Genomic DNA, 26906 nt, shown 5'->3' on the forward strand with positions numbered 1-26906 from the left:
ATACCAGTTTATAGACCAGGAAACTGACATTGAAAGACCCGGCTAAGGTCACAGAACTGGCAAGTGGTGCAGCCTGGAGTAGAATCAAGGTCTTTCTGACACTTACCCCCTTGCGATTTCCAATACACAAGTCTGGCTGGGTGTTTATGTAGGAGGTAGGGTATGTGGGTGGATGCTGAAATCAAAGAAAGGTTGAGAACGAGTAATCAGAGCACATGTCAAAATCCTGCCTTGCAAAATTTGTGTATCTATTAGTCACTTTCGTCATATCACTTGTCACGATTCTACTCGCAAAAGAAATGATTTTCTGAGAGTACATTTGGGTACCGCTTTTAGAGAGGGTTAAGGGGGAAAACTCAGAAACAGGATCCACTTCTAAAGGATTCCCTGGCCTTTACCACTCTGCTCTCTGCCAGGGACATGGGAACGTGCCTTAAAAAAATTTCTTGAATTGTGTTATTTGCCCGAGGTAAACTACCCGTATGACCAAATAAGCCATCTCCAGCCATGTGACAGCTTCGTGGTATGCTCCCAGCACCTTAATCACCGTAATTGTCAGAGTTACTATTTTTGAGACTCTATGAGGAATGAGAAATTCTGCTGCATAATTTGTATCATTTTACTGAATAATCTTTTGACACCCCTCAAGTGTAGTTAGAGATGGGGACGATGATGATGGCGATGGTAGTGACAATAATAACATTGTATTAAGTCGTCACAACATGGCAGGCCTTGTGTGGGCGAAATTCTTGATGTAGAAGATCTCAATCCTCACAGCAAACCTGTGAGACAGGTACTATTATTATCCATTATTATCCCATTAAAGATAAAGAAATTAAGGCACAGAAAGTCTATAGTAAAGCATTACTAGAAGCTAGTTAGGGAGTCACCAGGCTTAGAATCCAGTTCTACTGATCTCCAAAGACCAACATGACCTCAGTGAACTAGTTTTCTCGATGGTGTGTATGAGAACTCCCTAAAACACGTTTAACATGCAGCTAAATGGTATAACATGCAACGGGCTGTCCCATTAGGTTGGGCCACTTACGTGGATTCTGGAGCCTGATATGCAATCACTTATTAACTATGACAGGCACCTGATAACCACATGCACCCTAGGAAGCATCATCGGAAAGAACATTCTAGTACAGACATGAAAAGTTTGGGCAAATGGCAAGCTGCACGTGAACAAACCACATGCGGCTCAGGAGGCTGAGGGAGAGTATCACTGCGTTAAAGGATACGATTCTCTACAGGCAAACAAGAGTGAGTCAGATCTGCCCTCAATTACGTGAGTTGGGAGTGAAAATTTTCCCCACTAGGTGCCCAGCATGTAACAACATGGTCAGACTCTTTGGAGAGCATCGTTGGATCAAAGCAGTGACCAAGACAGAAGATCACAAAGTAGGCAAAGTGCAGACTGTGGCAGGGTTATGTCTAATGTCTTCAGATGCTCCTGGGATTACCGACCGGTATTTTCTGTGGGCCTCATTGCCTCAGCTATAAAATGGGCATCATATTAGCATCCAAGCTGGAGGAAGCTCCATGTGTTCCCTCCATCAGATAGCCACGGGGGCCGTTCCGGCTCTAAGCTCTGTGATTCATTTGAAAGAGCCATTTGTGAGGTACAGTGATGACGCCAAGTACACAAAAGCCCGAACATTTGATTAGAACATTCTTGTCCTGCGCCCCAGTTTAACCTGCATTACAAAGATTTCTCTGCAGTGACGAAATTGTGAAGACTTTTCTGCAGCGAAAGAACGTAGCTCAGCCTCAGAAAGGCAAGATGTCTCCAGCGGAGGTACGCCCTGACCTAGACATGTGATCACAACCATTTTGAAGTCACAGAGTACTGGTCACCTCCCTCAGAAGCACACCCAGTTCAAGACTAACCTGCTTTGTCCACGTAGGTGATGAAATTCAGCAACGAAAAGATAGGGGCTTCACAATCACAACAGCTCTGGGAGTTCTGGGTGGGTGCAACTCCCCTGGCAGCTCAGCCAATTTGCTGCTTTGTTTCAGGGTTACCTGGTCCTCATGGAATGCCAAGTCATTTTGTAATGGCTTGCATGAGTAGAAAATTGATCCGAAAAAAGAGAAAGAGCTAATAGATAATCTAGTGCACAGTGTAGGGGTACCCGGCAGGGAGGTGAGCAAAATGCAGTGTCAGGTCCCATTTTATCTTGCACTATCATTAATGATACAGAACGGGGCGGGGGGAGGCAGTTGCACTGGGTCTACAGAAGAGCCCAATTAAGGGTCATCAAGGAAGCGTGGACATGAAAAACAATGGATGCGGGAATGAAGACAAAACACTGTGGCTGGGGTCTAGTGGGGGAGGAATTGGCCCTATTCATCTGAAAAACAAATTAAAAGCCACCATTCTCAGGATGTATGGATCAGGCAGCTGTGGGGGATGGGCAGTAGCAGTGGGAGGAGGAAAAGAACACACATGCAGCCTGAAGGAGGCTCCTGTCCCAAGAGATGATATACAGACCTGTGTCGCAAGGCAATGAGACTGTGTTCCTGTAGATAAGGTACAGAAAGAGATGAAACACCCATCCAGACTGTGAAGCAGGAAAAAGATGTATAGTGTTTGGGGTTTCTTTGATTTTGCTAAGAATATCTGCTCTATATCGGCCCATCCCATTTCTTCTTCCAACGCCCATTTACTAACACCTGTGTTTTGCTGAGCTCTGTCAAAGTATTTGAGGAACTACTGTGGAGACAGGTTAGTTGTGGTCCGTGCCCTCAAGAAGCTTAGAAGGTAAGTGAGGAGACGACCGCACAAGAGTTATAAATGCAAGCAAAGAAATACCACAGGTTACAAGAAAGATACAAATTATCCCCTTTGCTGTGGACACCATGGGTTTGAAGAGCAAGAAGGCAGTGACGTTGAGTAGAATAAAAATTAATGAGGAGTCCTAGCCTCCGTGGACAGACGGATCATTTCTTAGGACAGGGCTTTGAAGATGCTACCTCCTCAATCCCACATGACCTATGGGGATGTGCCCATAACCAACCAGCCAGGATTTTTTTCAGCGTAGCTACAAACCACCAGAATTAGTTGAATTATCATGGCCAAGTGTGTTCTGCCTGGCAAACAGGGCTCATAAGGCAAAACCCTACTCTCTGACCCTGAAGAGAAAGCTTTGGTTCTTCCTGCCCCTCTCTCAGTGAATCAACGGATTTTTTGGAGCTGAAATTCAGTCTCATTTCTCACATCCCCAAGTGCTCACTCCTAGGTGGTACTGAATGTAAAAAAGCCAATATCACACTGCCTCCAGATTGGGAAACAGTCAGAGACACACACTGGGACAGACAATTACTGTTTGTATTGATTGAGAATACAGACTCAAAAACCAGCCATGCGGGACTCAAAAGCAATTAAAAATCCGCAATAAAAAAATAACCAAACGGCCCACTCCCATCACATAGACCCAACACAATGCACACCTATAAATTAAAAACAAACACACTTCTAAATAACCCTTGAATAAAAGAGGAATTTAAATTGATATTATAAATGCTTTAGGACTGAATGATGATGAGAGCAATCAAAGTCTGTCAGATGCAGTCAAGGTAATATTCAGAGAAAAACACAGGGCCTTAAATTCACATATTAGAAAATAAAACCAAATGAAAAATAAATAAACTAAGCTATCAACTTCAGAAGAAGTGGAAGATAAAATCAAAAAATGGTAAAATAGAAAACAAATAAATTTATAAAACAGAACCTTTTTAAAAGTCAAACTTTCATTCAATAAGTACTAATAAGAAAAAAGTCAGAAGGCACAAATAAATACCACCAGGGAGCCAAAGAGGAGCATGAATCCAGGTACCAAGGCAATATTAAAAATAAGACAATACTAAAAAGAAAAATAAGACAATACTACATAACATTTTAAACTAATATGTTTCAATGGGAAAATTTCTAGGAAAAGACAAATTACTAAAATTTACCCAATCAGAAGTAGAAAATCATAGACAAAGAACATAGAATGGATTGAAAGGATAAGCAGTTTTATCCTTCCAAGCCTTTTTAAAAAAGATTTCATTTATTTATTTGAGAGAGAAAGCACACAAGTGGGAGGAGAGGGAGAGGGAGAAGCAGACTCCCTGCTGACCAACCGGTCAGCCTCGGCGCTCGATCCCAGGACCCCAAGATCATGACCTGAGTCAAAGGCAGATGCTTAACCAACTGAGCCACCCAGGTGCCCCAGTCCTTCCAAGCCTTTAATCACTGACAACACCCATTTTATAGAAATGGCTCCATAGTACAGAAAAAGATGAACTGCTCCCACAAATCAGACAGACAGGACTAGAAAGGAAAAAAAAAAGTATTGACTAATATCACTTGTGGATATAAATACAAAAATCCTAAGGCAAATGGAAGTTAACAACTTATTAAAATGACACATTCTGCCCAAGTAGAGTTTATGCCAGGAATGTAAGGATAGGTCAACATTAGCAAATTAATGTACTTCACTACAAAGATAGATTAAAAGAGACAAACTATACAATCGTCTCAACAGATGCAGAAAAAAATCTGACAAAATTTATAATACCCACTCTTGATAAAAACCCATAGCACACAAGGAACAGAACTTCCTCAACGAACCTCGAAAAACTACCAGGGGGTAATTTTGGCTATGAGCACAAGAAGCTTTGGAGTCAGACCACTTAGGTTTGGATCTTGGTTCCACCGTATATAATGTGTATGTCCTTGGGCAAATTATTTAATCTCTCTGAGCTTCACTGCCCTCATCCACAAAAATGAGGGCAATAAGAGCACCTTCCTCACAGTATTGGTATGAGGATTAAATGACATGAAATATATAAAGGCACTTCCCAAAGTGTCTGGCAATATTAAGTACTCAATAAACCTTAGTTGTTATTGGTAGTACTTACTGAGAGAACATTAAGATGAGAAATAAGACAACGATGACCACTATTCCTACTTACTACTCAACACTCTGATGTCCTAACCTATACAATAAAGTAAAAAAAATAAATAAGAGAATAAGTACTAGAAAGCAAAAGACAAAATTGCTGTTATTTGCAAACAATATGGCTATACAGAAATCTGAGATTGTTAACTGATAAAATATCAGGACCAGTATGAAAGTCCAGCAGGGTGATTAGATAAAGTATCAGCTTACTAAGAATCAGTAGCTTTCCCTTATGTTAGCAAGAACTTATTAGGATATCTGAGAGAAAAATACCTCATTTACAATAGCAATAGCAACAGAAACTATAAAATACCAGTAAGGAGATCCTGAGCAAGTTATTTAACCTCTCTGGCCCTCCTCTTTTTTATTTTTTTCCTTTTTTAGATTTTATTTATTTGTCAGAGAGAGAGAGGGCGCACACAAGCAAGGGGAGTGGCAGGCAGAGGGAGAAGCAGACTCCCCGCTGAGCAGGGAGCCCGATGTGGGGCTCGATCCCAGGACCCTGGGATCATGACCTGAGCTGAAGGCAGATGCTTAACCAGCTGAGCCACCCAGGCATCCCACCTCCATTTTCTCTTATGTCACATAAATATACAACAGTACCTGCTTCATGGGGTTCTTGTAAGTACTGAATGAGCCAAACCATGCAGAGTACTCCAGCAGTGTTCTCACAGACAGACTACGTACTCATTAAATGGTAGCATTATTATTACTATTGTTATTACTGTTGTTGTTTTAAACGTGTCTAATTCTCTTCCTCACAAGTCCTGATGGAAGAGGTCTGACTCACAGTGTCATCCTCTTTCTACAAGTACGAAATTGTTCAAACAGAGTAGGGGAATGGCTTAGCCAAAGCAGGAGCATGTCAGAGCCCAAATTAGACACACCATCTGGTTTCCCCTTTAAACAACCAAGGCACTCTGATGTTCAGAGCAGTAAACAGACGAGCATGGTTCAGGGTGCGTGGGAGGGGTATATAGCCTCAAGCAGTCCTGGAATTGTGCTCTTCACCTTGCTAACAAAACCCCTGGAAGACTAGGGCAAATCGTGTTATTCAGGGATGAAATCAAGGAAGTCCCAAGCTCATCTTGAGCAGTGCTGAGGGCTTTAGAGCTTCTGTTCAGGTCTAAGGAATCGCTGCTTTTGCAATGAATGCCCACTTTCATGTGCTCACCCTTCCCATGAAGAAATGGCTAGTCTACAAGCAGGGGGCTCCTGAAAGCCTCTTTGGGGGAATCTTGGTTCTCTTTAGTTAGGCTCAAATAACTTAGTGAGTGACTGCTTGCAAGTCCCTGGAGAGAGACGGGTATAGAATAAGAGTGTCTCTCCCCTTTCGCTCTGAGGCTTTTCACGATTCCATTCAGTACTCCCTTCTTACAGATAGCATTCAGAACACTGCATATTGCCAGATTGTTCGCTAAGCATCTTATACCTATCTCCTTTAATCATCACGATGCCTTTTGAGATAGATACTGTTTTTATCCTCCATTGGTAGGCAGGAAACTGAGGCACAGAGCAATTAAATGATCTGTGCCAGCTCATAGAGCAAATGAGTAAAGGGGCTAATATTGGAATCCAGGTCTGTGGACACCTAGCTCCTTCCACTTGCCCACGACCTGACTGAAGAGTACTTTGTTCCATTGTGCTTTTCAGGTATTTCCCAAAAGTGTGAGGGAGAGAGGTTCTTTTGAGGAAAGCACCTGTTAGGCATTTGGCTTCAGCCGCCAGTTCTTCTAAGCTCGGGTAAGAAGCATGAGTTTTGTTGTTGCTGTTGTTGTTTTTTCAGGTAGCGGGAGCTGAAGCTGTCATATGGCGCTGCAAATAAAATGGCATGTAAAGAGCAAAAGCAGTAAGCCCGAAGCGGTGGCTGCCGCGGGAACACTACGACAGTCTTCAAGATGGTAGTAGCCTTTCTCTCCCAAGGCAGTAACAAACAAACAAAAACAAAAACAAAAACAAAAGCCCAGATAATTTCTGGACCCAAGGGCTTCTACACGCTGATGGTGTAATGAATCACAGTTCCCCATTCTCTTCTGTTCCCAATTGGCTTGATAACTAAGGCAGGCAGGCAACAGCGTCTGCAGAGGAATTCATACCTAGCTTCGATAAGCAGGGTCCATCTGCCCAGAGCTCAATTCAACACAAGCCAATGCTCTGCAGTCCAGAGAAGTCCACGCTGCCTATGCAATTCTTTTCTAATGAAGATGAGACTTGGTCTCAAGCTTGGAACTACATTCAGTATACCATACATCCATGATTTAACAAATCTTTTAGTAAACTAGGAACTTCTTACCTGGAGGAAACTTATCTACTAAAAGCCTATAGCAAGCCTGCCTTACTGGTGAAAATTTAAAAGCATTTTCATTAAAATGCAAAAGAAGAAAAGGATGATCACTAGCAACCACTATTCCATATGGTACTAGATATCCTACTGTCAAAACTTGGAGCTCATAGCACTTTTTAAATTGATGGGGTATATGGTTCACAGGCCAAAAATCAATAGTTTTCTGTATATCAGCAATAACCAATTAGGAAATGTAATAGAAAAACATCACATTTGTAATAGAAAAAAAAAGACTGATATAAATAGGAATAAATCTGACCCCCAAAATGATCAAAATTTGAATGGAGAAAACTCTGAAACTTTACTGAACAACCTAAAAAAGGACCTGCTTATAGATGCAAGACATGATGCTGAGGATACAAATTCTCACAAAAGTAATCTTGTAAAAGCAACACAATGACAATCTAAATCCCAAAAGATACTTCACAAGATTTGACAAGCTGAGTCTAAAATTTAAAAATAAAGTGAATATGCAAGAATAGCCAAGATGATTCTTATTTTTTCTTTTTATTTTTTTAAGATTTTATTTTTAAGTAATCTCTACACCCAATATGGGGCTCACACTCACAACCCTGAAATCAAGGGTGACACACATCACTGACTGAGCTAGCCAGGCGCCCCTAGCCAAGATAATTTTTAAAAGACATAGAGAAGATACTTGCCCTAATAGATATCAAAGCATATGATACATCTGAGTAATTAAAAATGTATTTGCATAGCACTGGATAAAAATAAATCAGTATAATGAAAAATCAATAAACTGATTCATGTATAGATGGGAATTTAGATAATGATAAAAGTGGCATCTCAAACCAATGAAAAGCCTGACTGTTCCAAACTGCATCTGGACAACTGGTTATCAATTTAAATAAAGAGCATACTTATCTGAAATACACCATTTGCAAAAAATAAATTTCTCATGAATTAAAGACCTAAATAAAAAATACATATACAATCATCTAGACTATACAATAAACTCCTACAAATCAACAAGACAAAGATCATCAACACAATAGCAAAATGGGGAAAGAATAAAAAACAACACTACAGAATAGTAAACCCAAGTGGCCAATGCGTCTAAAAATGCATTCAATCTTCCTAGTAATTAATGAGATCCCATGTTCATTCATCAGACCGTCTAAATGTAAATTTTTTAAAACACTGAATGTTGGCAAGAAAAATGTTTAACCAGACCATCAGATGTAACTTCCAGGTGGGAGGAAATACAAGGGAAAGAAGAACATGTTAAATGACACTATCATAAAAACAATCACACACATATAGAATATAGAGACACGACAACGAAGTTGGTTTCTTTAAAAATCAAGGTCATGGGGAAAAAAAGAAGGGAACATAGTTCTAGAATAAAAAACTTAAAGAACCATAACAAAATGTAAAGTGTTGCACAAATGACCAAACTGACTATAAAAAAGAAATTCAAAATCCTGAATAGACCTATATAAAGAGATAGAGTTAATAATCAAAAACTTCCTACAAAGAAAAGCCCAGGACAAGAAGGTTTCACTGGTGAATTCTACAAGATGTTAAAAGAAGAAATAACACTGACACTTCAAAAACTCTTCCAAAATTAAGAGAGGAGGGAACACTTCCTAATTCCTTCTATGTGGCCAGTGTAACCCTCAAACCAGACAAAGACATCACAAGAAAACAACAGACCAATACCCTTTACAAATATAGATGTAAAAATCTTAACAATATAGTAGGGAAGCAAAGCTAAAAGCATATGAAAAATATTATACACCATGACAGATGGGATTTGTCCCCAAAATGCAAGACTGGTTCAATACACGAAAATCGATCAATGTAACACACAATATTAATAGAATAAAGAATACCCCCACATGATCATCTCATAGATACAGAAAAAAAACATTTGACAAAACTCAACAGTCCTTCATGATAAAAACACTCAACAAACCAGAGATAAAAGGAAACTTGTCCAACCTGATAAAGGGCATCTATGAAAAATCCACAGCTAACATCATAATAATGAAAGACTGAAAGTTTCTCCCTAGGATCATAAGACATGAATGTCAACTCTCACTATTCCTATTCAACATTATACTGGAGGATCTAGCCAGGGCAATTAGTCCAGAAAAAGAAATAAATGGTGTCTAGATTGAAAAGGAAGAAGTAAATCCACCCCTATTTACAGATGACATGACCTTATAATTAGAAAATCTTAGGGAATTCACTAAAAAACACTATTAGAAACAATAAATGAGCTCAGCAAAGTTGTAGAATATGAGATCAATATAAAAATTCTATTTCTACACATTAGGAATAGAACATCTGAAAATGAAATTAAGAAATCATTTCAACAGGATCAAAAAGAATAAAATACTTAGGAATAACTTTAACCAAAGAATTGAAAAAGTTGTACACCGAAAACAATAAAACATTGTTGATAGAAATTTAAAAATAAAAGGAAAAACCTCCCATGTTTATGGACAGAAAGACTTAATATTATTAAGATGGCATCACTCCCCCAAGTGATCTATAGATTCAATGCAATCCCTTCCAAAACTCCAGTGGCCTTTTTTTTTTTTGGAGAAATTAATAAGCTGATTCTAAAATTCATATGGGAATGGAAGAGTCCCAGAATAACCAAAAGAGCTTGAAAAAAAGAACTAAGTTGGAAGACTCACACTTCCTAGTTTCAAAACTTACTACAAAACTAGAGTAATCAAGACAGTGTGGTACTGGCATAAGCATAGATGTATAGATCAATTGGGAGTCCAAGGCCATTTAAAGAGAAAAGAACAGTCTCCAACAAATGGCTCTAGGACAACTGGATATCCAGATGCAAAATAAGAAATTTTGACACCAACCTTACATCATACACAAAATTTAACTCAAAATGGTTCCAAGACCTACATATAAGAGCTAAAACTATAGAATGTAGAACTCTTAGAAGGAAATAGAGGGGTTGATCTTCATGTATTTGAACTAGGCAACATTTTCTTGGATATGACACCAAAGTATAAGCAACCAAAGGGGGAAAAAAATAAACTGACCTCATAAAAAGTTTTGTGTGTCAAAGGGCACTATCAAGAAAGTGAAAAGACAATGCATAAAATAGGAGAAAATATTTATAAATCATATATATGATGAGGAACTTATATCTAGAATATATGAGAAACTTCTACAAAATAGTAATAAATTAATAAAGGATTAAAATGGTAAAGAATTTTAAAAATGGTAAAGGATTTAAACAGAAATTTTTCCAAAGAGGATATACAAACAAACAAAAAAACACAGGATTCTCAGCAATATATTAGGGAAATTCAAATCAAACCCACAATTAGGATACCACCTCATGCCCAACAGGATGGCTATAATTTTTTTAAAGGTAAATAACAAATGTTGGCAAGTATTTGGGCATATTGGAACCCTTATACATTGCTGGGACAAATGTAAAACAGTTCAGCCATTGTTGAAAACAGTTTGACTACTCCTCAAAATGTTAAACATAAGAGTTACCATATGACTCAACAATTTCACTCCGAGGTATATATCCAAGAGAAATGAAAACATATGTCCACACAAAATATTTGTATAGAAATGTTTATGGCAGGGCGCCTGGGTGGCTCAGTCAGTTAGGCGTCCAACTCTTGGTTTCGGCTCAGTTCATGATCTCGGAGTTACGGGATCAAGCCCTGCGATGGGCTTCTCGCTGAGCATGGAGTCTGTTTAAGATTCTCTCACTCCCCCTCTGCCCCTCCTCATGCATGCTCTTTCTCTCTCTCAAATAAATAAATAAATAAAATCTTTAAAAAAATGTTCATGGCAGCATTATTTATAAAAGCCCCAAAGTGGAAACAACTCAAATGTCCATCAATACAGGAATGGGATAAAACAAAATGTGGAAAATCAATCCAATGTACATTCATACACTTTAGTGGAATTTAAATTTGGAAAAGCCACTTAAGTGTTCACTTTCGCAATATTTATTACAATGAGAAAAGTGGTGGGGGGCATCGCTATGACCCAGTGATTCCCAGTTTCAAGGCTGCATAATTGTAGCACACACTGGTGGAAAGCAGACTTGTCTCAATATGTAGCACAGCTGAGGTGTGACCTCAAAAAGAAATCTCTTACTCCATGCACTGTTAGAGTACAGCTTCTCATGAGAGCAGGGGCTGCCCGATGGTGGGAGCCAGGAGGGTTGCCTGGGGATATGCACTACAGTGGTACGGGCCTTGGTCTGAGAAGGTGCTTTGTGGGATTATCCTGATCAGTGGACAAGGGCCCTGAAAGTCTGTGTCAAGGAAAGAAGAAAGGGCTCTGGGCTGATGGGGCCTGCCCAGTGTGGTATGGCACAGTCTTGAGAGTCTTAGGTGCGGTGAGAGTTATCCCACTGTATGTAGTTTGGTCGGAGGGTCTCCATCTTGGCAAGATTTCGCCTAATTGTATGTACTGTGACAAAAGTGCCTGGGCCTTGGGGCGCCTGGGTGGCTCAGTTGTTAAGCATCTGCCTTCGGCTCAGGTCATGATCTCAGAGTCCTGGGATCGAGCCCCATATCGGGCTCCCTGTTTGGCGGGAAGCCTGCTTCTCCCTCTCCCACTCCCCCCCCTCTTGTGTTCCCTCTCTCGCTGTGTCTCTCTCTGTCAAATAAATAAATAAAATCTTAAAAAAAAGTGCCTGGGCCTTGAATGAACCTTAGAGCAAATGATAGCCATACAATTAGAACACATAGGGAACTAATACCCTAGAAAGGTTGCCAACTGGTGACTACTCAATGGCCTATAACTTTCCATCAGTTACTCTGTATATATAAAGAAACAGAGACAACCTGACAGTTGTGATGTCAGTTCAACCTGACATATCCAATCCTAGAATCATAAACTTATATAGCCTCGTAATCTGGAAGACATGGAGGTTTCAATCCCCCCACCCATCTGTACGGGCCAAAACTGGTAGTTAGCTCAGAAAAAGTATTGAGAACCTCAAGCTTTAGAACCTATTGGGACCTCCAACTCTCACCTGCTTCTGAACCACTGATAGCAACTCATTCTTCAACCAGGCACAGCTCATTCCATCAAATATATCTGAAGCTGAGGTGCCTGGGTGGCTCAGTCGGTTAAGGGTCTGCCTTTGGGCCAGTTCATGATCCTGGGGTCCCTGCTTGCACTCCCTCTCTCCCTCTCTCTCTCCCTCCCTCTCTCTCTCTCTCTCTCTCAAATAAATAAATAAAAACAATTTTTTAAATGTATATCTGAAGCCTACACTTCTCTATATTCTAATCTCACTTCCCTCCCGGAAGTTAATACATAGGAAAGCCCTGCCTCAGAAACTCTTCACCTCAGTTACATGGGGGTCTGTTCCTGAGTATGTCACACATCTCAGAAGAACCTACACAAAACTAATATATCTGTGTGTATGAGATACCTGTGCCATGCACCTATCAGAAGTTTCCACAGTGAAAGCCACCACTCTCTGTTCATAGTTTAATAATATCTATAACATGGTTTACTATTTAACAAAGGATTAAAGTATACCACAATGCCCTTATCTTTTGAGCTTTTCTGACATGGAAAGGGGTTATGGCAATGTTATGAAATCCCTTTTTCCATGAAAGAAGTCAAAACTTTTACAAAATCGTCCACTTGCAGGGCTCCTGGGTGGCTTAGTTGGTTGAGCGTCTGACTCTTGATTTTGGCTCAGGTCATGATCTCAGGGTCATGAGATGGAGCCCCACATCAGGCTCTGTGCTCAGTGGGGAGTCTGCTTGAGATTTTCTCTCTCTCTTTCTCTCCCTCTGCCCCTCTTCTCTCTCTCAAATAAATCTTAAAAAAAAAAAAGGCATCCACTTGCATTGCCACTGCATCAGCTTAAGACTTTATAAAATTATCACATATTCTAAAAGGGTCAGAGGAAGGAACACATCTATGATAATGTATTGGTTAACAGATTTGGCTCTGAAGTTAGAGAGCCTTGCTTCTAATCCCGCCTCTATGACTCAGTAGCTGTTGACCCAGGAAAACTTATTCACCACTCTAAGTCCCGGCTTCATCATCTAAAACTTGGTGATAACATTAATAGTACCCGCCCCATGGGAATCACTGACGATGAAAGAAAGTTGTGAGATAATGTGCTTTGGAGGATTAAGGCACTGTTGGCCACATAGTAAATGATAAATGTTAGTTGCTGTTGTTAGTAACCCCACAAGGTGGAGGGATTGAAAACAGAAATTCTTGACCATGACTTTACATTCTCTGTGAGACAAAACAAAGAAAAGTTTTAGGCTACCCAGCTATGTGAACCATTTCCTGGGGGTCTTCTGGTTCGTGTCCCAGTATTTTGTTGTTTTGAATAACTCATTCTCCAGTGTTGTTGACCTAGAGATTGTTCATGACCTCTGACACCTGCCCGTTCCTTCAGTTCTTGCCTGTTCGCCAACAAGGAATCTAACAGTGCTGATTTCCCTTTCTCAGCAATTTCTGGAGATGGTGGGAGAAGCTGGGAGGAGGGCTGAGAGTAGGGGGCTCCGGTTTCTGAATTAGGCAGCGTGAGGAGCTTGGCTCAATCTGGGCCAGGGGAGTAGAATAGATGGTACCTGCTGCCCCAACAGCCTCCTCTCAGACAGGTGGACATACTGTTTAGAGCTTCGCTTCCAAGCTTCCCAGCCTCCTACCGTACCATGACCTTGGAACTGCCGAGAGTTAGCGGAGTCACCATCCATGTGTTTTGGGAAGGCCAATCACTACCTTAAACTGTGAGAGTTTCACCTTAGGATCTATTTGAGACTCGGTACCTAATGAGGTGTCTTCCCATCTAGTGCTTATAATGGATCTAGTGACAGGCTGAGAAGGTGTGAATCATCAGCCTCCATTGTCCTCCTTAGTTCTTTTCCTTCTCCCAAGCACTTAAAATTGCTTACACACATGCATGCACATGTGCATGCACACGGACACATACATTTTCCATAAGGACCACCCACTGATGTCATTGGAAACAGAAATCAGCATGAAAATGGAAATCCAAGTTCCCAGAGTCTCAGATTTCCGTAGCAACCCAGTGACAGGGGGAGGAAAAATGGAAGCTTACACTGATTATTAGCCCAAGAGAAAAAAAAATCTGAAAATGGTCAATATGGAACATTAGGTCTAGAGAGAAACACAAAAAGGAAGAAATGGGCACAAGCCCATTTTTAAAAAGCAATCTCTGCGGGCTTTTGGCTTATTGCCCAGAATGTTACACAAACTAAATTCTTCCAGTGAAAGCTTGGGAGAGTTTTCCACTGGACAAGCTGAGTTTATCAATAAAATTCTAAGACCGGGGATTCACATTCAAATCTTTTTTTCCTCCATTCACATATTCAACAAGTGTTTATTGTGCATCTACTATGTGCCAGGTACTCTTCTGGGCCCTGGGGACATGGAGGTGAACAAGTCACAGAAAGTCACTGCTTGCATGGAGCATTCATCTTTTTTTTTTTTTCCCAATGTGAGTAGAGTTTTTTTCTAGAATCCAAATTCACACTGTCTAGTCTTGTTCTAGAAGAAAACCTACCTCTCTCTGCTTAAGCTCAGAGCCCAAGGCCCAGGATGCAGCTCTAGGTTTAGTTTCTGTAGCAGCTGAGAGGCTTAGGCCACTTGCCACCTTGTCCTGTGAGTCTCTGTTTTATTTTATTTTATTTTATTTTATTTTTAAAGATTCTATTTATTTATTTGAGAGAGAGAATGAGATAGAGAGAGAGCATGAGAGGGGAGAGGGTCAGAGGGAGAAGCAGACTCCCTGCCGAGCAGGGAGCCCAATGCGGGACCTGATCCCGGGACTCCGGGATCATGACCTGAGCCGAAGGCAGTCGCTTAACCAACTGAGCCACCCAGGCGCCCGAGTCTCTGTTTTAGAGCCTTCTCTTCTCCTACCACGGATCCCCCGCCATAGGTTTGCCTTGTGCGGTCTAGACACAGACGCAGGACAAATAGGCCCTTTAATCAAAACAAAACCCTCATTGTCATGTCCTCATTAGGGACCCTGTTATATACTCTCTGCACAAGCCCTGACCCTGGGTGGTGCCAATCAGCCAAGGGAAGCAGAATAATCCATCTTGGAAAGGTTCTTGGCTCCCATCAGGGGTTCAAGATGGAGCCTGGCATAGAGGATGGGACCTTGCTTAGTGGCAAAGGGAGAGGGTAAGGTCACAGTCTGAGATTGTTGCCCACAGCTCCTTCTGAGCTGAGGGGCTGGGCCCAGAGGCCCGAGGACCTCATCCCAGCCCTGCTATACTCAGATGACCTCTGTCCTCTTGCCAAGCCACGCATTGGCAGTGAATAAAAATTATGACAGCGCTTCAACTGACGGTATTAGCCAGATACAAAAAGCTTTATGTGTCTGGGTGAGATTGATGATGCCCTGGTTGCCGACTGCATTGTTTCTGGCGTGGAAGAGATCAGAAGGTGCGTTTGTATGGGGAGAGCAAAATAGTGCCCATGACTATATAGCCAGGCCTTTTCCCCAAATGATCTGAGTCATTCCAAGATGTTCTCCATTGCTAATCTCGCTATCTGTCCCTGTGAGTAGTGAGGAGCATATGCTAGGAAGCTGACATCAGGGAGGATGGCAATGCCTCCTCACGGCCCACGCCTGGGGCCCCCTGCCTGGGAAAGAATTCACAGAACTGTTCAAAGGAGGGGGTGGACGGCAGTGGCAGAGGGGAACAGGCTGGGGAAATTGGAGATTACTATAATCCACGCTTTCTGCTTGTATGTACTTCCTGGGAGCTATGAGATGTGCAAAACAGATCTCTTGAAATAAGGATTTCCTTTACCCTTCAGTTGCTTTGGACTCCTCAAGGACCCCCGCTCCCATGACTTTACACTCTCATCTCTGTGCTGGTGATACCCTCAATTTCTATCTCCTCTCGAGTCATTCCTGCAGAATCCTAGACCCACAACGAGAGGCTCTGCCAGAAACCTCAGGGGATGAGTAAAAATCAGCCTGCTCTAAACTAAACCTGTCATCCTCCCTTTCCACCCACCAGCAATTCTCCCAAACTCTCTCGTTCGTTTTAATGGAAAGAAATCATGGAATCATCATTTCTCTCTCCCTTCCACTCCTATAATTTCCAGATAGCAAGTTCTACTGATCTGGCCCTTTATTTCTCTCTCTCTCTCTCTCTCTCTCTCTCTCTCTCTCTCTCTCTCTCTTTTTTTTTGATTAATGGGTGGATAATGACTTATTGCTTAATTGATTTGTGGTTCCAGTTTTGCTACTCTGTAATGGAAACTGTGACCTAGGAAGAGTCTCCTGGTGTTTCCAGTATTAAATACCCTTCGATGAAATCTGGGTGAGTTTGGTCTAATATTGATTTTTTTCCTCCTCCATTTTGCTTCGTACTGCCACCAAATTAATTAAAGGTTTTATTGCCTGTTGCCCGTATTACTGCAGTGACCATGGTGCGGCCAATTAATTTACTCAACATTCGTTCGATACATATTTATTGTGTGTCTACTACATGCCAGATACTGTTGCAGGCATAGGGGATGCAGTGGCAAACAGGCCAGAAAAGCTTCCTGCCCTCATGGAGCTTACCTTCAGGTGGTGTGGTAGGGAGCAGCTAACACTTCAAGAATCACCTTTAACACTTAATAAGCACTTAGCAAATTATCTTGATAGAGGTAAATCCTATGAAGAAAATAGGGGCGCCTGGGTGGCTCAGTCAGTGAAGTGTCTGCCTTCGGTTCAGGTCATGATCCCAGGGTCCTGGGATCGAGCCCCACATCAGGCTCTCTGTCCAGTGGGAAGCCTGCTTCTCCCTCTCCCACTCCCCCTGCTTGTGTTCCCTTTCTCACTGTGTCTCTCTCTGTCAAATAAATAAATAAAATATTTTTAAAAAAGATTTTATTTATTTATTCATGAGAGACAGAGAGAGAGAGAGAGAGAGAGAGAGAGAGAGAGAGAAGCAGGCTCCCAAGGAGCGGGGAGCCCGATGTGGGACTCGATCCCAGGACCCTGGGATCATGACCTGAGCCCAAGGCAGATGCTTAACCATCTGAGCCACCCAGGCGCCCTAAATAAATAAAATCTTTAAAAAAGAAAAGAAAAGAAAACAGCCTGATGTATCACCAAGTGATGGCAAGGAAAGGAGGCTACTTTAGGTGGCCCAGACGGGCCTTTCTGAAGAGGTCACATGCTGAGACCTAAGTGACATGAAGCAGCCCGTTGCATGTAAAGAATCAGGGGAACAACATCTCAAGAAGAGAGAAGAGTTGGTGCAAAAGTTTTGTTTTTTTTTTAAAGATTTGTCAGAAAGAGAGAGAGAGAGAGCACAAGCAGAGAGAGAGAGAGCCTTCTCCTCTCCTACCACCCCCACCCCCCCCACTTGTTTACAGAACAGAAAAGACAGCGAGCCTGTAATACAGTGAGCAAGAGGGCGTTTGGCACGAGATGAGGCTCAAGAAACATGCAGGGGCCAGAGCCTCTAGGGCCCTTATAAGCTGCAGTTAGGAGTTTGGATTTTATTTTAAGTACAAGCGGAAGCTATTGCATGGTTTTGGGCAGATGAGTGACATGATCTTACTTACATTTTTAAAAGTTCTCTCTGGAGGCTCTCTGGAGAATTTACTATAGACCCTATAATTAATAATTATATAATAATGATATATAATAACACAGAGGAGCAAAAGTGTAAGTGGGAAGACCAGTTAGGAGACTATTATCGTTGCCTAGGCAAGAGATGATGATGATGGTTTGGACCCAGATGAGAGCAGTGGAGACAGAATGGATAGATTCTTAAAATGCGTTTTGGAGGCAGAGCCAATAGCATTTGTTGATAAATCCATGAACAGGACGTGTTGGGTGACAGAAAGTAAGATCAAGAGCGAGGCTTCAGTTTTGGTCTTGGACAAATGGTACCACTTGGATGGGGAAGCCTGTTGGATGGGAACAATTTCATGATGGGGGTAAGAGGGGCATGGATCAAGAGGGTTTAGGGGCCATGACAAGATTCTGAGATGCTAGACCTCTAAGTGGAGATTTAAGTAGATGTTAGGATATAGGAGTCCAGGGCTCAAAGGAGAGGTGAGAGCAAAGATATAAATGCGAGGGGCGCCTGGGTGGCTCAGTCGGTTAAGCGTCTGCCTTCGTTCGGCTCAGGTCATGATCCCAGGGTCCTGGGTTCGAGCCCCGCATCGGGCTCCCTGCTCCGCGGGAAGCCTGCTTCTCCCTCTCCCACTCCCCCTGCTTGTGTTCCCCCTCTCGCTGTCTCTCTCTCTGTCAAATAAATAAATAAAATCTTAAAAAAAAAAGATATAAATGCGAGCCTCATCAGCATGTAGAGAATATTTTTTAAAGATTTTATTTATTTATTTGTCAGAGAGAGAGAGTTAGCACAAGCAAGGCGAGCAGCAGAGGGAGAAGCAGGCTCCCTGCTAAAGAAGGAACCTGATGTGGGACTCGATCCCAGGACCCTGGGATCATGACCTGAGCTGAAGGCAGACGCTTCACCGACTGAGCCACCCAGGCGTCCCATCATGTAGAGAATTTTTTAAAACTATGAAACTGGGTGAGGTCATTTTGTGAGAGCCTACTGATACAGAGGACCTAGAGTTTGAGTTGTGGGGCATTCCAGCCGTTGGAGGTGAGGTAGAGAAGAAACGGTCAGCAAGGGAGGCTGCCAAGAGATGGGTGGAGAGATCTGAGGGAAACTGGCGAGTATGGAGCTGTGAAGAGAAAGAGAAGAGAGCCTTGTAGAAAGCGGACAGAGACATGACCATTGGCGGTGACTCCCTGGGGGTCATTGGTGACCCTGACATGAGTGAGCATCCCATACTGGGAGAGAGAAAGCTGTCTAGAGCATTTTGAGATGTTGAGAGGAGTGAGTCAAGACATCTATTTTTTTTCTAGAAGTTTTGCTATCAAGGCAGTAGGGAAATGGGGGAGGGGAGGCTGGAAGGGAATTTGTGGAGTCAGAGGAGAGTTTCATTTGTTTGGTTTTTGTTTTTTTTCCTTTTCTTTCTCTTTCTCTCTCTTTTGGAAAGCAGCAGGTCTCCCATTGCACATCCACGGAGAGAGAAAGATTGATGATGCACGACAGAGAGAACATTGCAAGACAGATGTCCTCGAAGGGGCCAGAGGGGGTGGCATTTCCTGTGTCCCACTGTCAGAGTGCCTTCCAAAAGGGCAATGTGATGAGGCAATTGCTCTGCTCCAAAATTTCCCATGGCTCTCCATTGCCTACTCTATAAACCGAACTTTCTAGAATGGCATTTCAGCCCAGCCCCAAACACACTTCTCAGCCTTGCTATCCCTCATACCAGCTACTCACTGGTGCCTTCATGCTCTGTGTGCTCTCCTCTCCGAGGCTTTGCTGGTATGCTCTGCCTTCAGTTCTGCCTGTTGGAAACGTCATGTTCCATGCTTCCCCGATGCCCCAGCAAGAAATGATCCCTGGTGCCTATGGCACTTGGCAATTGTTAAGGCCTGTACAAAAAACTGCAACCATTGACATTTATATTGTTTCAGCTTATAAAGGGTATGGGTTCGTTCTCATTTTGCCTCGTACTTAACACTGTCCTGTCTTACGATGTGTTGAGTATGAGGGTGTGTCTTCTCTCTGCCACTAAACCATCACCTCTCTGAAGTCAGGGACTAGGCCTCAGTCCTCTTTGTATCTCCCAAATGGCACAAAGTAGGTGCTCACTAAATGCTTTAGAGTAATGAAATGATGCTGGATCTTCTTTGCTGCAGAGCATATGTCCCTTAATGCAGTACACATTTCTGAAAGTTCAAAGGAACTTTGAATTTATTTTTTTAAAGATTTCATTTATTTGAGAAAAAATGAATGAGAGAGAGATCATGAGCAGTGGAAAGGGGTAGAGGGAGAAGCAGACTCCCTGCTGAGCAGGGAGCCCAACGTGGGACTTGATCCCAGGACCCTGGGATCATGACCTGAGCCGAAGGCAGATGCTTAACCAACTGAGCCACCCAGGTGCCCTGGAATCTTGAATTTATGTAAGTGAATCCTTTATTACATTCACATCAGAGGCTGTCAGATTTTAGGCAGCCTGCCTCTCATCCACTGGGGAGTACTGAGCTTCCCCCTCCTTATATAGCCAGGTGCTGTGGAGCACGTATGTCCTAGGGCACGGTTATGACTTACGCCCTAGCGCGTTGAGAACTACATACAGTGTATATGGGATTGCAGCATTAGCCAAGTTCTGTTGCTTTAAGGGTTATTAACACTGCAAGAGCACATATGGGAAAGACAGGGGAACAGGATACTTTATAGTATCTACTATTTATAACAATAAATAGTACTTACGCAGCCCTTACTGCGTGCCAGAACTATTCTCAATGTTTTTTTGTATATGTTATCTTCGTTATAGCGAAGAGGTACTATCCATATCCTCATTTACAGATGTGGAAACTAAAGCACATAGAGGTGAAGCGACTTGCCCAAGCCACCCGGGTGGCAGGTTGCTGGCTGAGATTTGTGGAATCCCCCACCCCATCTGGATTCTGGCTCTGTATGCCTCACATTATTTTATACAATATTGTATACCTCTTTTTAAGATTTTATTTATTTGAGAGAGAGAGATAGCGAGAGAGAGCATGAGCAGGGGATGGGGAGAGGAAGAAGCAGGCTCCCTGCCAAGCAGGGAGCCCAATTCGGGGCTCGATCCCAGGACCCTGGGATCACGACCTGAGCGGAAGGCAGATGCCTAACCGACTGAGCCACCCAGGTGCCCCACAATATTGTATACCTTTCTAAACCCTCTAATCTCTATCACTGTGCCCCCACAAGAGTCATGTGTGATAAAGCTGACCAAAGACTATGCAGCCATTTTACAGAGGAGTAAACCGAAGCCCAGCGAAGGGAAATGGCTCATTTAAAGTCACGTGCTTGTCTGACCGCAAGGCTCTTTACTCCTCCCAGGGTAATCTCTCCCAGACACAGTACCCACTATTGCAGGGAAAACAAGTGGGCCTCCCACCCTTTAGGGTTGAGCCATTTTGACCCTTCCTTTTGTGGTCAGCAAATGAATGCAGTGAATGCATATAAAGCACCCCAAACGGTGCCCGGAACATAGTAAGCCCTCAGGAAAGGATAGTCCCCTTCTTGACTTCCTCTGTCTCCACTCCCATACAGCTCTGTCTGCCCACAATCACTCAACGCTCTCTTCTGGCCCAAGATTGAGCAAGTCAGCCAGGGTGGCCCTGGTTAACAGTAGGCCATGAAGTTACAGAGGGAAACATAGATCGGGAGATGAGAAGGCTAGGTGATCTCAGCTTCGTGGACTGGCAATGGCAGAAACAAAAGCTGGGGAGTGGGGTCAAATGGAGGTGACCAGTGTTGAAAAGTTTCTGCCCACTAGAGCTCCACACCGGTGTCACGGTACCACTGAGAATCGCCCTCCACCCACCGGTCAGCCTAGCCCAGCTCTGGCCCATGGAAACAGTAGCTGGGATGAAGTGAGACCTTCACTTCCTAGAGGAAAATAAACGCTGCTCATTACAGCAGAGGCTGCAGAGCTGAAGGTGTGGGACTTGGCATGACTGCTGGCAAAACATACGGCCCTCACTTAACAGAAGAGATCCAACTTCAGTTTAGTGAATCCCGCTCTCCAATTACTTTCCTTTCTCAACTTCCCAATTATCTTCCTTCTCATTATCCTGGGAAAACATCAGGCATTCAGTGCAATCACATCATACTTAGGGGATAGCAAGTTTAGTGAAGTCTCCTATTTAAATGCAAAAGAAATCCGTAACCGTATGCTAAATCATCCACAGTTCTTCTCAAATATCAATAGCAATACTGTGCTCAAAATGTCAGAAAATATAACTGTTGAAAATAAAAATATAACATAATCCTGGCAACCTGGCGGTATCTGCCCATAACATATTGGAAAGTGTTATTATGTTTTGGGCACTTTTCCCGTTGCTTGCCCTTCTCGGCTTCTTTCCAGACACCTGTGCCTGATTTTACCTGTAACATCTGCTGAGGATCCTTGGGAAGAAGAATGAATGGCACCTGAGCTCTAAGATGGAAGTCAATTGCACTGGGGAGGGGAGGAGGGGAGAGAAGGTCGGGGCAGGTCTGGGGTTGAGGTGTCTGTACACTGGGCTTCCCTTGCGAAGGCTGTGATCACTGAGAACTTCCGTGTCATAGACCACGGCCTGAATCTTCCATCTCCATTCGAGTCTCCTCTGCCAGCGCCGCCCCCCACCCCGTCCCGCCCCACAAAAGGCACAATTTCAACGATCCAGCTTAGCTGGGCAATGCCAGGATGGCAGGCTTTCTGGGTGTTTTTGTTCCACTAACCTGCTTAAACACATTCCAAGATCAACTTCTGCTAGTCACAGATGACAGCACAGATGGAGAAATTAACACGCGTGTGTAAATACACTTCAGAACTCTGGTACGTAGATTCCCCAGCGGTGCACCTGAGGGACTGCTACTACCGTGTGAAAGGGGACAGTTGACAGCAGTCAGGCCACCAGAGGAGCCAAGAAGGCACGCAGGGATTTGGCAACGATCAGGCCCTGCTGTGACACAGGGCTCCCTCTTTCTAAGGCAACAACCAGGATGTGACCGGGGTCCTTGGACAGGAAGGAAAGGAAAGGGCCAGGAACCTTGACATCATGGCTTTGGAAGAGTTGCCAACCCTTTCTCTAGGACTTCCTCTACAAAGCAGGGTGGCCAAAGACTAAATGAAGAAAACACGTCTCCCCCTTGGGGAATGCTGCTGGGGGTAGCCATTGAAGGAAAAGCAGAAGCCACCATGGGCCATCCTCCCAGCATTCATCAGGAGTAGGGTGTAGCACATTGGGGAATAGCACTCCTCCATTGTTTGGTAATGTGACAGTGACACAGCAGAATGCAAGGGATATCTGGTGGAAACCCAAGTTCTCCTTGAAGCTCTGTCATTAATACACTTCGTGGCTCTGGGCAAGTAAATTCAAGAAGTTTCCTCATCCACAAAGTATACATAGCTTTAGCCTCCCAGTCCACCTGTCGACTTCAAAGCATGACGACAGAAGTGCATGACGTATACTTTGGTTTCTTGTAAGTGTTGAAACCACCCAAGATCTCTGGACAGATATGCTGTTGAAAACCTTCTTCAAACCGATAAATAATTAACAAGGTAGTGAGCACTCTAGGACACAACTTAAGTGATAATGGGAACCTAGAAATATGACTAGGAAGGGAGGAATATTCTTTTGTCCTAAGGGCATTTTCCAGGGCCAGCAAATTGTAGCTTTCCCTTGTTGAAAGCCCCGAGGAGCAAGCCTTCAAGGGGAGCAGAAATGAAAGCCCAGAGCCAACAGAAGGCGAGAAATCTGGTAGGAAACTCTCCCCGAAAGCAATCGGGGGCTCCAGATATTTATACTTGCAGGATAAGCGTGAACCACCTAGGAACCACATGGACTTGCAGCCTGAGTTCATTTTTGTCCGGAAAGGCTCATGTCTCAAGATTAGATGGTTGCAGACGAGCAGTGCCCCAGGGTCCTGGCCAAAGCAAACACAAATTCCCTCTCTGGAGAAAGATAACTTTATCCCGAGCCGCCAATAATTCCTCCGAATAATTTTTCAAGCGCAATGACTGGCATATAGAAAGATAACCAGATACATATGGAAATAAGGTACCATGTCCCCGAAGCTGCTAGAAAAAAAGCAAACAACAAACAGACCCACAGAGATTTCAGATACTGGGCAAACTATAAAACGATCCTGTGTTTAAAGAAATGGAGTTAGACTGTTCTAAGGTCCTGATGTTATCCATGAACAGCATAAAAATATAATCAAAAAACTATGACACATTAAAGACACACGCTCTAGTTTTCAGGTAATGACTAAATGAATATAAAGAGTGTTTATCTTCTAGGGGTGCTGGGTGGCTCAGTCGGTCAAGGGTCCGACTCTTGATCTTGGCTCAGAGGTCATGATCTCGGAGTCGTGAGATCAAGCCCTGTGCTGGGCTCCACACTCAGCCCGGAGTCTGCTGGAGATTCTCTCTCTCCCTCTCCCTCTGCCCCCCCAAACTGTCTCTAAATAAATAAATAAATAACATCTTTTTTTTTTTTAAAAGGAGTGATTATCTTCCAAACCAGTAGAGGGGAGAGACAAAGGGATTAAAAAATAAAATCAATGCCACAGAAGGAAAAGAAGAAAGCACAAAATAAGTTGCTAGGTAGTCACAATGGACAGGGTACATACAAATGCTAGGGAAAAGTCTGCAGTGTTTAATGAAGGCAAGAGATTCTTTGATTTGGAAACCTTATTCACTGTAAGCACCGAAGCATCCTTTACTTTGAGCTTTTACTTCTTGAATGTTCTCTGAGTGGGATGTGGTGTGGCAGAGTGGCTGTTCACTTGAGCCTCAAAAGAAACCATGACTGATTCAAAAGAAATCGGAATACAGAGAATAGATGCAGTCTTTCCTTTATGGTTCAATCTCCTGAGACCCAGGGGAGAATGACGCTGCCTGGGCAGGGCCTGGGCACGGGGCAAGGCGAGACAAAATAAACTACCACAAATAGGACAAACTGGTCATTTGGACACTTGGCCATTCAGTAATTTGACGTTCAATAAGTTCGTTTTCAGAAAACTGGCTTTTAGTACATGACTCTAGAACCATTCGATATGGACTGGTGGACATGTGGATTTCCCCTGTCTCTTGTTCCAGGGGCTTGGGGAGCAGCACAAAAGACTAGGGATGGCTAGCAGGGACGGCTTCATAGGTGGGCCTGCACAGTGAGGCTCTGCTCTCACTGTCTTGAAAGTCTTGGTTTTTAAACCAGCGGACTCACATTTCTATTTTTCACTCAGCCCCGCAAATTCACAGAGCTGGTCCTGAGAGCTCTCGTGGTAAGTGGGCAGCCCCAGAAGGTGAGGATAAGGCCAATGGCCATGCACGGAGCTCTGCCAACCTAATGGCTCATGAGAGCTCCAAGCCTAAGGCTCAGTGGATGCCCCGGGGGTGACACATGCAGCTCAGGATGTGTTGAGTAGAAGTGGTGACTTGGGCACCAGGGCATCCATCAGGAACTCTTTGAGGGGTATTTTACTAAGGCCACACATCACTTCAGCACTGATTCTAGACCGGGCACTGGGCTAAGCCCTTTGCATATATTGTCTAATGAATTCCTTAACTACGAGCAGGGTACTGTAGTAGGTGCTGTGTGGAAAAAACAGAAAATTTTTTTTTTTAAATACCCTTTTGGGGCGCCTGGATGGCTCAGTCGGTTAAGCGTCTGCCTTCGGCTCAGGTCGTGATCCCAGGGTCCTGGGATCGGGCCCCACGTCCGGCTCCCTGCTCAGCAGTGGGGTGTCTGCTTCTCCCTCTCCCTTTGCCCCTCTCCCCTATTCATGCCCTCTCTCACATGTGCGCTCTCTCTCAAATAAATAAAACCTTTAAAAAAAAATCCCCTTTCAGGGAGGAGCTTACAGTCCAGTTGGACAGAGGTATCTAAGCAGTGGTAACGCCTGAAAAGGCGGATATGTTTAAGTGTTTAAACACATGACGGGCCTGAGCAGTAATGCAATCGTAGTTCAAAGAAGGGGAGTCCACTGAGTTGGGGTGGTCAGAGAAAGTTTCTTGAAGAAACTGAGGTTTGGGATGGGTCTTGAAGGAAAGGAAAGTCCTGGATGCGTGGGTGAGGGCGTCAGGAACTCTGAGCAAGGAGAACCAACTGTATGGGAGAGAGGCGGGGAGTAGACACACTCTCGGTGTAACAGGGACTAGAGGTAGGATGAGGTTGAACAATCTTGTTGAAGTAGATGGTACAGAGGGGAGCAGCCAGAGCTTCTGGAAAGAGAAAGGTGTGGAAGGCCTCCAATGCCATGATTTTGACTTGATCGTGGCAGGGGGGGGGGATGCAGCAAAGGTTTTGGGCAGCAGAGGAGTGGCTGTTTGAGGGAAGGGATGTTTGGGGGGATGTTTGGGGAAGCTGGACCTAGTGGCAAAGATAGCAGGTATGGGGTGAAGCGAGTGGTTCTGGGGCTTCCAGAGGAGAGTTCAAACTCTCTCTGAGGGCATCTGGTGAAACTGCCCCAAACATTCCACCAGGACTGACCCTGAGGGCGACCACCCAAGAGGGTAAAGTGAGAACAACTCTGTATGCCCCAGGCCTCTCCTCTCCTCATCCCTTCCCAGCAAGGGACTGTCCGGACCCCTGCTCTCGCCTCAGTGCCTACGCAAACACCAATAAGTGCCAAAGCGTTGCCATAGAAACCATTGCTTCATCTTTCTTATGGAATGCTCTGCAGCTGCAAGGCTTCCTACTCTGGGAAGCTTTTTGCAAATATTTGAAGAAAGTGGCAAATGCATCAGCCATGAGTGTACGGGTGGCACTGGCTGGAGGGCTGGCGGGGGGTGGCTGGAAGGAAGGGGTCATATCATGGTACAGGCTCCACCGGGGAAATGACTCAGCCATGGGGCCAATGGAAAACAATTACCTTTTTTTTTTTTTAAAAAAGATTTTATTTATTTATTTTAAGAAAGAGATAGAGAACACGAGCGGGGGAGGGGCAGAGGGCGAGAGAGACCAAATTTCAAGCAGACGCCACATTGAGCACGGAGCCAGATGTGGGGCTCAATCTCATGACCCTGAGATCATGACCTGAGCTGAAGTCAAG

At 43.6% G+C, this 26906-nt stretch overlaps 1 protein-coding gene across 2 annotated transcripts in view; it reads right to left on the reverse strand.

Moving 5' to 3' along the window:
* PAK3 (p21 (RAC1) activated kinase 3) overlaps window positions 1-26906 on the reverse strand; it is a 247666-nt gene that overhangs the window by 138102 nt on the left and 82658 nt on the right. The gene's annotated exons all lie outside the window — the stretch shown is intronic.

This window comes from Callorhinus ursinus, unplaced genomic scaffold (genome assembly GCF_003265705.2).
Source record: "Callorhinus ursinus isolate GAN/ISIS: 27379988/994484 unplaced genomic scaffold, GSC_fseal_2.0 scaffold65, whole genome shotgun sequence".
Taxonomy (NCBI): domain Eukaryota; kingdom Metazoa; phylum Chordata; class Mammalia; order Carnivora; family Otariidae; genus Callorhinus; species Callorhinus ursinus.